The sequence below is a fragment of the Macaca nemestrina genome, chromosome 14, assembly GCF_043159975.1.
Source record: "Macaca nemestrina isolate mMacNem1 chromosome 14, mMacNem.hap1, whole genome shotgun sequence".
NCBI lineage: Eukaryota > Metazoa > Chordata > Mammalia > Primates > Cercopithecidae > Macaca > Macaca nemestrina.
In genome coordinates, this window is record NC_092138.1 from 76,943,194 (window position 1) to 76,958,124 (window position 14,931).

A 14,931-nucleotide genomic window follows, 5' to 3' on the forward strand; every position below is an offset into this window, starting at 1 on the left:
GGATTTACTATAAAGAGGCGCAAGGTAATTTTTGAGGTTGATAGAAACATTCCACCTCTTGGATGGTATTGATATGACTGTATACATTTGTCAAAAAATCTTTGTACAGTTAAAATGGGTGAGTCTTATTGTGTCTAAGTTACACCTTAATGAAGATTTAGAAAGTGAAATATTTTGCTATGATTATAATGTAAAAAAATCTTTAATCACTTTGACGAAAGCAAGATACAAAAATTGTGGGCAGTCTGATTATAACTTACTAAAGTATGCATAAAATAATAATTGAAAATTCAGCAAAATTCTGTTCAGGATCATGATTAGCCATGACCTATTTCACACTCAAATATTTTTCATTGAGCTTTCATGTGAAATTTTAACCATTTCACTGATGTCACACAAATAAAATGTATCTTCTGAAACACATCAAAGATATATGAATTTGCAACTATTCAGAACCATTTTTGGTAAAATGATACTTCAATAGTAGCTACAAAATTAAAGGAGAGAAGTAATAGATTTTTATTTAGCAAAACTAGATTTTGAAAAGCAGTGTTTTAAAATACAGTATTACCTAGAAAAATGTCTAAATCCTGTACATAAGCCAGAGCCCAGGGACTTGTCATTACAAACTTGTACTCTAGACTGAGTTTGAGATCGTCTAGAGTCTAGTCTTATCTTTGGAAACTCAGTTAGTCTAGGGAAATCCAAAAGTTAAGAAACAAGATCCCTCTGTGTCGCAAAAATAGGATTAAATGAGCAAGTTTGTTTCCCCCTGAACTTCACATTACATCTCATCTCAGGGTGATTTATTGAAATTCTCCCAATCCAAGCACTGCTGCATAGTCTTCTCCTACGAACAAGCATTTCCAAGTTTTATAGAAGAGCATACGAAAACTTTATTATTAAGGAGAATATATACAGTAGAGAAAGTAATTTTAAGTAGTCCATTTAAAGTTTTAAAGTTTTTGGTATGTAAAAATCTCAGCAGCATAGCAAAGTGTAATCTTTGGGCTATGTAACTTCATTCAATTCACTCTATTTATATAACTACCTAGGGTTAACATCAAGCATATTTTTTCAAAACGTCTTCTAATTCCAGGTTTGCAATTCAACTGAAAAAAAATCAAAGACACCTAAGAACATTTTATGACTTAGAAAGTTTTCTTTTCTTGAAATAAAAACTACTGCTGGAGATCTCTCCTCCCATATCTTATCAGCTCAACTACCTAGTGTGATTTGAATCACCCGAACCTCAGCTTAAGGAAGAGAGAGAGAAAGAGAGAGAAAAGAAAAACCTTTGGTAAAGTAAGTTCCTTTGATCCTTTTCTGCTACTTATGAAAACTCACACTGTATGTTTAACACATTCCCAACAAGCCAGGATAATGAAGCACATGGGACACGGAGACTTAATTCCATGTCTGTTTCTTTATTTAAAAAACACATACTCTACGGGCTGGGCGAAGAATAGACCAGACTAGCTAGGAGTGAACAGTAAGAAAAAGTTGTGATTGCCGAGTTGGGAGATATCATTAAAAAGCAAACTGGGGAGCTCCCGTTTAGGATCTGAGGAGATTATTGATTCAAATCCTTTAAGGCATTCTTCAAAGGACTTCTTAAAAAGTTGTATTGTCTGAGGAGTTTGGGGAGAGTGTGTGAGTCAGTGTGTGTGTGTGTGTCTCTGTGTGTATGTGTGTTACACAAGGGTGGAGATTAGTGGTTGGGAGGGCTGTATCTATGTGAGGTATGGGGGTGGTGGGGTGAGTTGTGTGTATGGATTGTGAATAACTTTAGAGCCAGTCTGAATAAATAAGTTAATTGCATAACAGGTTTTCTAGTTACTGACTTAGGTTTTGACTCCTTGATAATTCAGCCTCCATAGCTATAATCCAAGGTCCTTCATGAATTGGCTCTCCTTCCATACCATCTCCTACACTCCCCAGATTGCTGGAGCTAAGAGTATGTGCTGTCAGATCTGACTGGGTTCAAATACATGCTCATTTGCAAGCTACGTGACATTGGGCAACCCAGTTAACTTCACCAACTCTGGGTTTCCTCATAAATAACATAGAAATAATATCTACATCATGGGACTGAGGATTCTATTAGATAATTGCGTATGATGTGTCTTAAGTGCTCAGTATGGTCAGCTGTGCAACTCACAGACATTTTAATTCAGTAAATATTTATTGAAAGCTTTCTGTGCACTAGGTATAGACTATTGTCCTTTCAGTTTGCATATGAGACATTGTATTAGTTTTCTAAGGCAATCGTAACAAATTACCACAGACCAGGTGGCTTAAACAATAGAAATTTACTTTCTCACAGTTCTGGAGGCTGGAAATCCAAGGTCAGGGTGTTGACAGTGTTGGTTTCTGGTGAGGCCTCTGTCCTTGACTTACAGATGGCACCTTCTCTCTGTGTCCCTACATGGCCTTTTCTCTGTGCAAGGATATCCCTGGTTTCTTCCTCTTCTTATGAGGACACCAGTGAAATTGGATTAGGGCTCACCCTAATGGCCTGATTTTAAATTAATTACCTCTTTAAGGACCTTATCTCCAAATGTGGCTGCATTCTGTGGGACTGGGAGTTAGGGCTTCAACATATGAATTTTGGAAGAGACACAATTCAGCTTTTTGTGGGTAACAAGTCATAACTCTGCTGTTTGAAACGAAGAGTTGCAGAGCCTGGAATGTGTTCCTCTATCTTTCCACTTGATGATCTCTCTCTTATATTCATTTAGCCCAGCTTATGAAACTATTTCCTCTGCAGAGTTTCTGTTGAACTCACATACATAGCTAGTTGCAATTCCTTGGATATAATCTATTATTGCAATTAGTATATTACATCTACTCCATCTAATACAGATACATGTGTAAATATACACAAATGTATGTATATATATGTACACATATAAACATATATGGATAGAGAAAGAGATGGTTTTTTTTTTTTTTAATCAATTTCCCCAGCTAGAATGAAAGCTCTATGGAGAAAAGCACTACTTTGATCACCACTGCATTCCCAAGCCTAGAACATAGCTTTGACAACAGTAAGTACTGATTTTCCTATTCTTATCAGCTGTGAGGTCCAATATTCAGTAGCTCCTTAAGAGCAGAAAGTGTGTCTGCCTACCCTCCATTGCTTGCTTAACACATCTTTGTTGAACAAAATAATGAAGGTTTTTACCGGTTGACATTCAGTTCTTTGAAATTATTTGTGTGGACTACAATTGGAGAAATTAGCATGCTTATTTTGATCCAGGAGGAACATAAACATACATCTTTTGGATTATGAGGGCATCGTTTAATGGGAAGAAAGGCTTCTGAGTAAAAACACTGAGCAGAGTTTGAGACCAATTGCTAACAGCATGTTCTTCTCTTTGAGATTTTCTTTTCTGCACACAAACTTGGTTTGATAGGTTTGACTGACTTGACCATGCCTTGAGGCAAAGAAATATGATAACCATGTACCTAGGGGTGGATTAAGACAAAATAAGGGGCCATCACAGGGCTCTATCCAATTCTGGCTCTCCACAATTCCCTCTGGGTAAATCCTATAGCTTACACCTGTCCAAGGCAGCAGAAACCTAGACCATCACATCTGTCAATGGCTGCCCAAATAATTAAAGCCATCTGTGCCCAGCATCTCAACACTTCTCAGAATCAGTGTACAGCTCCATAGTTTTTCCCATAAGAAATAGCTGCAGAATCATGATGGTTAAACAAAGTTTTTTTTTTTCAAAATGAAAATCAGATAAATTCTCTTCAATCCATCTTGACTTTATCAACAAGAAGTCCCGTTAAATACAGCAGCTGAGATGTTAGGAAAGCTTTCATGATACAGTTGCTAAATCTCCAAATCAAGTTAGAGGTCAGTACATGTATTTGCCTGTATTGTTTTGTTCAGCATAGGGAATCCAACCTATGCTTTCTTTGTGTATCTAGTGATGAATATGTTGACTGATTGGAATGCAGCCAAATGCTATTTCATGTTGCGTCTTCTCCTCAGGGTATTATGGGGCCATGCAGGGCAGTATGGAAAAGAACAATGCATGGTTAAGAACTCAGGCTCTGGAGTGAAACACACTTGAATGGGAGTCCAAACTTTGTGAATTACTTGACCTTGGGTAAATTACTGGACCTTGCTACATTTGTTTCTTCATCTGTAAAATGGAAATGATAATATCTACTTTATTCCTTATGGTGAAGATTACATGAGAAAATCTATGTTACCTACCAGACTATTGGCACATGGTCAGCATGCAATAAGTGTTAGTTATTACAGTTTCTGTTATTGTGGTTGTTACTACTCCCACATCATACAGCCTCTACTGAAAAGTCCTGGCTTTCAATAGACTTAAAAAGGACAATGATTGTGAGACAGGCTAACAATTTTCCACATTCAATAGAATTGCCATATTCTTGAGTCTGACTCAGTAATTAATTGGTAAAGTCTCTGAGATAAGGTGATATGATTAGCTCAGAACCATTCCACCTTTGATTACTCAATTAGAAACCAAACTTTATAAGATACTTTCTATCTGCCAGATGCCATCTTAGGTTCATTTTCTCTCCAGTGATTATTTAAGCCCCAGGAGAATACTATGAAGTAGCTTTTGTGAATGTTGTCCCTCTTCCACAGGTTAGCCTACTGGCTTTCCAGTGGTCACACACCTAATATTGTCAAAGCTCTGAGTGTTTTGTGGACACACGTTTTTGTTTTGTTTTGTTTTGTTTTTTGTTTTTTTGTTTTTCCTTCTCAGAATTGTTTTGGTTAACCTCTCTTCACTCATTCTTAATAATCCAGTTTAATCCCTTTGGTTTGAATACGACTGAATTTATCCCTCCTGGGGCTAAAGGGATGGTAATAAAGACCTAGGACTGACCAGTCCTACTAGCTACAGAGATTTTTGCGGCATGGCTAACTTATTTCTGAAGAACTCACATCGATAGAAAAAGGGCTTCTTTTCTCCTTGAAATTGCAAGAAAGTATATCCATGGAAACCTGGAGAACTTGAACATTATACATATTGCCACTCACCTCAAGCATACTTAAAAATGAAGATTCCACAGATGAAAGAAAAGAAAGAGATCTGATAACATCTTTTGAACCCTGAGATGTAGATGTGCCTGAAACTAGTTAGATAAAGTAATAGATTATCACTGTCTCAGGCTACATTGAATTGAGTACCCTGCTAATACAGTTCTAGCCAACACAATTGGACCTGTAGAACTCCATTCGCCTTTGTCACACAATTTAAGAATGTATGGTTAGAACAAAGGATTTTTCTTCTGTGCAAAAGGCTTTTCTACACACTAGCCTTATTTGGAGTCACTAATATTCTCCTAAATAAGTTGGTATAACTCCTATATTTAGATGCATATAAGTCCATAAAATGTCTATATATTTTTTAAATGATTTTATTGATTTCCTCCTTAGATTCCAATTTCATTTAGCAGTGAAGCAGCTTTATAGTTTATGTAAAATAAAATACTTGCATTGAGATAGCTCTAGTATGGTTTCTAGTTTTGTTTTGTTTTGTTTTTAATAAACTGTAGCTAACTTTTTAGGGGAAACACTAACTTTGATCCCTGAAGATATATGTTGAGCTACCAGCTCTGTTACTTTGCAGCTGTGTGAACTTGGACAAATAGTCTAGCTTCGTGGAACCTAAGTTTCCTTATTTATAAATGGATATAATAAGACCTACTTCACAGGGTTAATACAAGAGTTAAATAAGATTGTGCTTACAAAACAGTAATATTCTATGAATGATAATGCATTGACTTGGAATATAACATACAATGCAAAGTAGGCATGCACAAATATTTTTTTCTTTTATTATACTTTAAGGTCTAGGGTACATGTGCAGAACGTGCAGATTTGTTACATAGGTATATATGTGCCTTGTAGGTTTGCTGCACCCATCAACTCGTCATTTACATTAGGTATTTCTCCTAATATTATCCCTCCGCCAACACCCAACCCCACGACAGAACCTGGTGTGTGATGTTCCCCACCCTGTGTCCAAGAGTTCTCATTGTTCAGTTCCCACCTATGAGTGAGAACATGCAGTGTTTTGTTTTCTATCCTTGTGATAGTTTGCTGAGAATGATGGTTTCTAGTTTCATCCATGTCCCTGCAAAGGACATGAACTCATCCTTTTTTATGGCTGCATAGTATTCCATGGTGTATATGTGCCACATTTTCTCAATCCAGTCTACCATTGATGGACATTTGAGTTGATTCCAAGTCTTTCCAGTTGTGAATAGTGCCGCAATAAACATACATGTGCATGTGTCTTTATAGTAGCATGATTTATAATGCTTTGGGTATATACCCAGTAATGGTATCACCAGGTCAAATGCTATTTCTAGTTCTAGATCCTTGAGGAATCGCCACACTGTCTTCCACAATGGTTGAACTAATTTACACTCCCACCAACAGTGTAAAAGTGTTCCTATTTCTCAGCACCTGTTGTTTCCTGACTTTTCAATGATCGCCATTCTAACTGGTGTGAGATGGTATCTCATTGTTGTTTTGATTTGCATTTCTCTGATGACCACTGATGATGAGCATTTTTTCATGTGTCTGTTGGCTGCATAAATGTCTTCTTTTGAGAAGTGTCTGTTCATATCCTTTGCCCACTTTTTGTTGTTTGTTTTTTTCTTGTGAATTTGTGTAAGTTCTTTGTAGATTCTGGATATTAGCCCTTTGTCAGATGTGTAGATGGCAAAAATTTTCTCCCATTCTGTAGGTTGCCTGTTCACTCTGATGGTAGTTTCTTTTGCTGTGCAGAAGCTCTTTAGTTTGATAGATCCCATTTGTCAATTTTGGCTTTTGTTGCCATTGCTTTTTGTGTTTTAGTCATGAAGTCCTTGCCTATGCCTATGCCCTGAATGGTATTGCCTAGGTTTTCTTCTAGGGTTTTTATGGCTTTAGGTCTAACATGTAAGTCTTTAATCCATCTTGAATTAATTTTTGTATAAGGTGTAAGGAAGGGATGCAGTTTTAGCTTTCTACATATGGCTGGTCAGTTTCCCCAGCACCGTTTATTAAATAGAGAATCCTTTCCCCATTTCTTGTTTTTGTCAGGTTTGTCAAAGATCAGATGGTTGTAGATGTATAGTGTTATTTCTGAGGTCTCTGTTCTGATCCATTGGTGTACATATCAGTTTTGGTATCAGTACCATGCTGTTTTGGTTACTGTAGCCTTGTGGTATAATTTGAAGTCAGCGCGATGCCTCCAGCTTTGTTCTTTTTGCTTAGGATTGCCTCGGCAATGTGGACTCTTTTTCAGTTCCATGTGAACTTTAGTTTTTTCCAATTCTGTGAAGAAAGTCATTGGTAGCTTGATGGGGATGGCATTGAATCTATAAATTACCTTGGGCAGTATGGCCATTTTCATGATATTGATTCTTCCTATCCATGAGCATGGAATGATTTTCCATTTGTTTGTGTCCTCTTTCATTTTCTTGAGCAGTGGTTTGTAGTACTCCATGAAGAGGTCCTTTACATCCCTTGTAAGTTGGATTCCTAAGTATTTTATTCTCTTTGTAGCAATTGTGAATGGGAGTTCACTCATGATTTGGCTCTCTGTTTGTCTGTTACTGGTGTGTAGGAATGCTTGTGATTTTTGCACGTTGACTTTGTATCCTGAGGCTTTGATGAAGTTGCTTATCAGCCTAAGGAGATTTTGGACTGAGACGATGAGGTTTTCTAAATATACAATCTTGTCATCTGCAAACAGAGACAATTTGACTTCCTCTTTTCCAAATTGAATACCCTTTATTTCTTTCTTTTGCCTGATTTCCCTGACCAGAACTTCCAACACTATGTTGAATAGGAGTGGTGAGAGAGGGCATCCCTGTCTGCACAAATATAATTTGAAAGATCTGGGTAAATACTATTTTTTAAGAACCAGTTTAACTTGGTAACTAGTATCATAGCCTGGGATTTTATGATTATCATTTTTATCATTTTATGATTATCATTTTATCATTATTTTATTATTATCATTGGACTTTTTCTGTTAGGAAAAAATTTTGAAATTATGCAGAGTATACAAAGAAGAAACAATAATCACCCATACCTCCCTCTCCAAATCAATCATTTTCAACATTTTTTGACATATTTGATTATCTTTTTAAAATATTTACCAACGTTTACTTTTAAATTTATACAAACAATAAATAAGGCAGTTATAATTAAAGGCATTTAGCCCATTACAGATTAAATCATAGTCTCCCAAAAGCTCTGTGCCGGTACTGACATCTTCTTACCAATATTAAGGGCATCCTCCATGATAAATTTGTCTGATGAAATAATTCTCAATTTCTTTGTTTTTCACACATACTAGATATTGGGAGAAATATTAACTATTGGCTAGTGTTTGCTTATGATTGATTCATGTTAATATGTGCAAATCTGCTTTATTCCTTTGAATACTTTATAGTAATTATTTCTGTTTGTAGAATTGTATTCACCCATTCCTCTATAAATACATATTAAAATTGTTTTTAGTTTTTTTTTCCATATGGGAAACAATACAATACTTCCTCAAGTATTTCATTTCTATATGCAAGTTTTTCTCCAGAATGGTATGTAGAAAGAAATTTCTGGAGCCTTGGATAAATAATTTGATACTACCATCTTGCCCTTCAGTTAGATTGTGCTAATTTAAAGACCATGAGTAGCTACACTTAATTTTACTCTTTGTCTACTTTTGATGTTATCAAACTTTTTATCTTTGTCAAACTGGTAGCAGAATGGTAGTTCATTATTATAATTTACAATTTTTGATTGCTTTTGAGGCAGAACCATTTTTATAGAGTGATTCTGACATTATCTTTTGTGATTACCTACCCATTCATGTATTTTAAACTATATTTTCATTGACTTTTATAAGTTTAGATATATGTGAATTAGTTAAAAATTTCAGATACTCACCCTGGTCTGTTTTGTATCTGAATATTTTATAGCTGTAAGTATTTCCTCCCAGATTATTTCTCATTTTTCATTTAGTTTTGTTTTGTTTTACCTTTGTTTATGGTATCTTTGCTTGCCATAGAGTAGTTTTAAATTTAGAATAATCAAATTTTGATTTTTTCCTTTTTATTTTTGCTACATATCTGATTTTTTAAAAGTCTTCTTGCCTCCAGGGTTATTTTATTTTCTTTCATTATCTTCACATAAAATTAGTTTTATTTCTCCAAATATGGGTCTTTAATTCAACTTGAATTTATTTCTGCCTGTGAATAAAACAATGTTTAGGAGTCTCAGCCTATACCATTGATCTATATACCAATTCTTGAAATAGCACCACACCATTTTAAGTACTGTAGTTTTTGTTTGTTTTTTTGGGTGCCTTAATTTCTGGAATGATAAAAGTGGCTTTTATTGTATTTGTAATGCTCATGTATAAGGCATAAAGGGGCTTCTAATTAATGAGAACAGCTGTGTGCTGAGCAAGGTGGGTGGAAGACCTTTTCACATTTTATCTCATATTATGCTCATGTTACCTATATGAAGGAAGTGATATTAGCTGATCTTACAGATGAGGAGACAGAAGCTCAGTGGAGAGAGTTAACTTTCTCAGCGTCACATAGCCTGTCAACAGTGGAGTGAAGGTTTGAATACCATGTCTATCTGACTCCAAAAAGGATAACCTGGCATCTCTCTTACCTAGGTCCATACCATACTTGAAAAACATCACAATACCTGCTAATTCCTTTTATTTTTTTAAAGCTGTGTTATTCCTAATATTGCAGGAAGTTGAAAGATGACACTGTACTTTAATTCGCTATGTGTAAGTTGTGTTGAGGACAAGAAAGATAAGGAAGCAGAGCCTGTGGTGAAGTTGACCAGCTATTACTTATTTTAAGGAATAGCACAGCCTTCATCCCACCCCCACCGCTTAGCCTCAAGCTTTCTTATTCTCCATAATTAGTTCCAAATGTTCTTTGGTTTTTGGCTGTCTTCTCCTTCTCTAGACAGAAACCTAATGCCAGCAACGGGCACCAAGGCTTCCCTTTGGCCTTTGCTCTTTATGACCAGGTCACTGCCTTTAGCAATTAGAAAATCATGGACAATTTCAGCTGTCACACACTCTTGCATTTGACTCTGACCTCTATGTGGAATCTGAAGTTTCCTGGACCAATCTGCCATTTCCCACATGGGCTTCCTTCCTGGTGTTGCAATGGAAAGGAATGTCCAAAAGACTTTGGAATAAGGCTGCAAAGGTTCCTGGCTACAGATTGTCCACTCAAGCCTTTGAAATTTTCCAGTTTTCATCTGAGAAGCAGATAGTTAAATTTATCGGGTTGTTCACTTTGCCAGGGAATAGAAGTCTAGACTTACCCCTCCCTTTCTTTCAAAGAAGAATGAAGACCTGTCTTTGTTGATTTATGATCTTGGAAAGAAGAGAAGGGCACAAGATAAAATGAGAGATGTGGAATGCTATGATAAAGTGGGTAACACCTGAGGAATCTCTCCTGCCTAGCGACAAGAGAGATCTTACAGGCTACTGAAGACAGGCAGGTTTTGTTTTTTCCCAAAGTCCTAAAATGTGAAACGGCATCTACTCTGACTTATTCCATACTGAGGACTTGGAAGTTCCACCAGATTTGCCTGAGCTGGCAGCTGAGTCTTAAGGAGAGATTTCTAAGCATGAAGAAGCTTTCTCTTCAAATTGAATGGGTTGGTTCCATTTCCTGTAGCATAATTGAGTAAGAACATGTTCTTGTCTTTTTAGATAGCAAGTGAATGATACAAATTATTATATATGAAAGACCAAACACTACACAGGGAAGGAAGTTTATAAGGCAAGCTTGACCTAAGTCTGGCCTGGCCGTTCCTTTGGCTATTTCACTTACACCTTGACTAGTCTTTTTGTATCTGAATCCTATGGCATACACATGGAGTGGCAACAGTAAGGGGAGTGGGCAGGGAGTAAGGATAGTAAATTCACAAGGGCAACACGCCCTTATTTGCTCACCAGATTTTGGAGAACAGCCAACCATTCAATGCAATGATCACATGGTCATATTACTGAATACAGAAGATTGTGATCATATCACTAAGCAGACTGTTTTCTTCCACACCGAACACTTCAGAGCCTAACCTTGAGAAAAGTTGACGATGCTCTGTATAGCACAGTGTCCCTGAAATACTGAATGTGTAGCTGAGAGTCAGATTTCAAGAATAGGAATCAGCTCAACTGCATTCTAGTTGCAGCTCTGCCCTTTCCTATGTTATCTCAGGTGAGTCTTCCCCATTTTGGACTGGGTTTCTGATAAGTAAAATGATGACTTAAACTAGGTAAGTTCTAACATCCTTTCAAGATCAAAAGAAATATGGTGCTGTTAACAAATACTTGTTAGCTGCAAAGTATTATATTTCTTTGTGCCAGGGAATCATAGATGAGAGATTGTTGCTAAGCATGAAGTAGTGCAAATAGAAAAGCCACCCAGGGCTGATATTAGATTAGTCCTTTCAGCCATTGATCTTTATTCAAATTTAAGAAAATGTGGGGACAGCATTAAACTAGCTGTAATATGTGGCCTCTGTTTATGGTCGCCACCAACCAATTGAAGAAAATCCCTTTCTTTCCTCTGACTTAAGGGGTTGGGGCCCTGTAATCCCCTACTGTCATTGTTACCTTATTCAGTATGAGCTCAGGGGCAATTATCTGTGTATGTGTGAAGCAAACTAGATAGGCCTAGTTACTAGGAGTATCTTTTGTCAAAACATTCCCCAACTGTGTTCAGAGAGAAGGATTGGCATTCTGAGAAACTTAGCTTTCTTGAGATATGCTTGAGAAGCAGAATACATTAAGAAAAAATGTAGAAATAAAAACTTGTTATCTATAGCCCTGGAAGTTCTGCTTCTGTTAATGGCCAAGTAAGCTCATATCAGACTAACTGTTCTGCAGATAACAACTATAAACTCCAAAATAAAAATATAAAAATAACTAACTGAAGGCTAAAGAGGGAACAAACACAGGGACATTCTAAAGGAAAGTCCGTATTTGGAAAAAGGAAGTAACATTTGATTTTCTCCTGAGTGTGTGTGTGTGTGTGTGTGTGTGTGTGTGTGTGTGTGTGTGTGTGTGGTTTTTAGCTAGAAGAGAAGCTGTAGTCTGCATTCAGGTTGGCTTAAATTCCAATATAAAAGCTGCAATTGATCTCTAAAGAACTATCTACTATGTTGAGCTCAGGATAATTATAGTTGTTAGAGAGTGAGAGGTGAGAGGAGTACTGGAAAAAAATGAGAACTAAAAAGGGGAGCCATAAATTCTCTGCATAACTCTATATAAATCTCTGGTTGACCCTAGAACCATGCATGCACAAAGCAGACCACAATCAGCCTAGCTAAGGCTAAATAACTGAACTGATATTTGAGGTGTTGCCCAAGAAACAAAGTTTACTGTCTGAGGCCAAGTTAATTGCCTGCTTAAAGAACTCAATACTCTTTGGAGAAATATAAAAGAATCCAGAGTCTACATTATAACATTTCCAATATCCAAAATATAACTGAAAATTACTCAGCATATGAAAAAAGAAGAAAGTGTAACCTGCTATTAAAGACAATCAACAGGTGCTGGGAAAATTAGCTATCCATATGCAGAAGAATGAAACTAGACTCCTATCTCTCACCATATACAAAAACCAACTCAAATTGAACTGAAGACAAATGTAAGACCTTAAGCTGTGGCAGTACTAAATGAAAGCATAGGAGAAATGCTTCACAGTATCAATATGGCCAAGGATATTTTGGATAAGATCTCAAAAACATAGCAAAAATGAACAAATAAGATTACATCAAATGAAGGAGATTCTGAACAGCAAAGAAATAATTAACAGAGTGAAGTCTCCTAGCATCATTATCTTATTCAGTGTGACAAAGCATTATCTCCTTTAAAAATGAGAAAACTAACATTCAGAGAATTACTTTTCTGCCCAAGGATGCACAGCTAGTGAATACTAAAGATGAAACTTGAACCGTAGTTGTCTGATTTCAGAACTTGCATTATTTCTGTAATACTGCTTCTAACTGAGGTCCATATGTGCAAAGAGTCTTTGTTGAATTTTAAGGGCAACTCTTTTTGTGTATCACCAACCATGTATACATTTACTTCTCATTATTTGTTTTATGTCAGAATGTAGAAGGTTCATTCAGTCTATTTTTTATTCAATATAGATTGTAGACTGTCTCCATGTCTATCATTGGTTAGAGGTGAATCAGAAAATAATAACAAAATGGCAGACTTAAGCTCTGCAATATCAATAGTTACCTTAAATGCAAATAGTCTAACTACACAAGTTAAAAGCATTGTCAGTACAGATTTAAAAATATGACCCAACTATATATCTAAAACAAAACTCACTTCAATGCAATGACATGGGTATGTTCAAGGTAAAAGAGTAAAAAAATATATAAACATCATTTCTTTTTAAAAGCAGAAGTTATTATAGTAATATTAGTGTAGATTTTGGAGCAAAGGAAATTATCGGAAATAGAGAATTTCACTACAGATTAATACAAAGATCAATTCATCAGGAAGGTGCAACAATCCTAAGTGCATGCACATCAAATAACAGAGCCTCAAAATATATGAAGTAAACACTGACAGAGCTAAAATGGATAAATCCACAATTATTAGATGGGAACTTCAACATCCCATTCTCAGCAATTGATGGTACTAACAGACATGAAACAGCAAAGACATAGAAAAAAAAAAAGACAACAGGATCTAATTAGGATATATAGAATATGAAAGAACACAGTTTTTATGCAAACACTCATGGAATATTCCTTAAGAAAGATTATATCCTTGGCCATAAAACAAATCTCAAAAAATATAAAAAGGTGAAATCATACATGGCATATACTCTGACCATAATGGAATCAAACTACAAATCAATAACAGCAAAAGGAAACTCTTCAAGAACTTGGAAATTAAATAAAACCCTTATAGATGATCTTTAGGTCAAACAGGATGTCTCAAATGAAGCAAAATATATATGAAACTCAATAAAGCTGAAAGTACAACATACCAAAACATGCATAATGCAGCTAAAGCAATGCTAGAAAGGAATATTACAGCACTAAAGGCTTACTACATTTAGCCAAGGAAAAATGTCTCAAAAAACTTCTAAATTTCTACCTGGAAAAAAAAAAACGGAATTAAACTAAAAAGCTTCTGACCAGCAAAAGAACAGAGTGAACAGACAGCCTTTGGAATGGAATAAAATATTTGCAAGCTATGCATCCAAAATGGGGCTAACATCCAGAAATTACGAAAAAACTGAACAACTCAACAACAACAACAAAAATGAATTAAAAAGTGGGCAAAGGATACTTTTCAAAGTAAGACATATAAATGGCCAAGCATATGAAAAAATGCTCAACATCACTAATCATAGGAAAGCATATGAAAATATGCTCAATATCACTAATCAGATAAATGCAAATTAAAATCACAATATAATATCACCTTACACCAGTTAGAATGGCTGTTATTAAAAGGTCAAAAAACAACAGATGCAGGTGAGGATGTGGAGAAAAAGGAATGCTTAAACGCTATTGTTGGGAATGTAAATTAGTGCAACCTCTATGGAAGAAAGTATGGTGATCTCTCAAAGAACTAAAACTACAACTGCTTCCCTGTCTTGTGTCAGTTTTTAAAGGGAATGCTTCCAGTTTTTGCCCATTCAGTATGATATTGGTTGTGGGTTTGTCATAATGCACACGTATGTTTATTGTGGCAGTATTCACAATAGCAAAGACTTGGAACCAACCCAAATGTCCATCAATGATAGACTGGATTAAGAAATGTGGCACATATACACCATGGAATACTATGCAGCCATATAAAAGGATGAGTTCATGTCCTTTTTAGGGACATGGATGAAGCTGGAAACCATCAC

The 14,931-nt window shown here is 35.9% G+C and overlaps 1 long non-coding RNA gene across 1 annotated transcript in view; it reads left to right on the plus strand.

Moving 5' to 3' along the window:
- Positions 1-992: 992 nt before the first annotated feature.
- LOC139358321 (uncharacterized) overlaps positions 993-14,931 on the plus strand; it is a 57,801-nt gene continuing 43,862 nt past the window's right edge. The window contains exons 1-2 of the long non-coding RNA XR_011613086.1: positions 993-1,305; positions 2,971-3,050. This is a non-coding gene — a long non-coding RNA (uncharacterized lncRNA). The remainder of the gene's footprint in view (positions 1,306-2,970; positions 3,051-14,931) is intronic.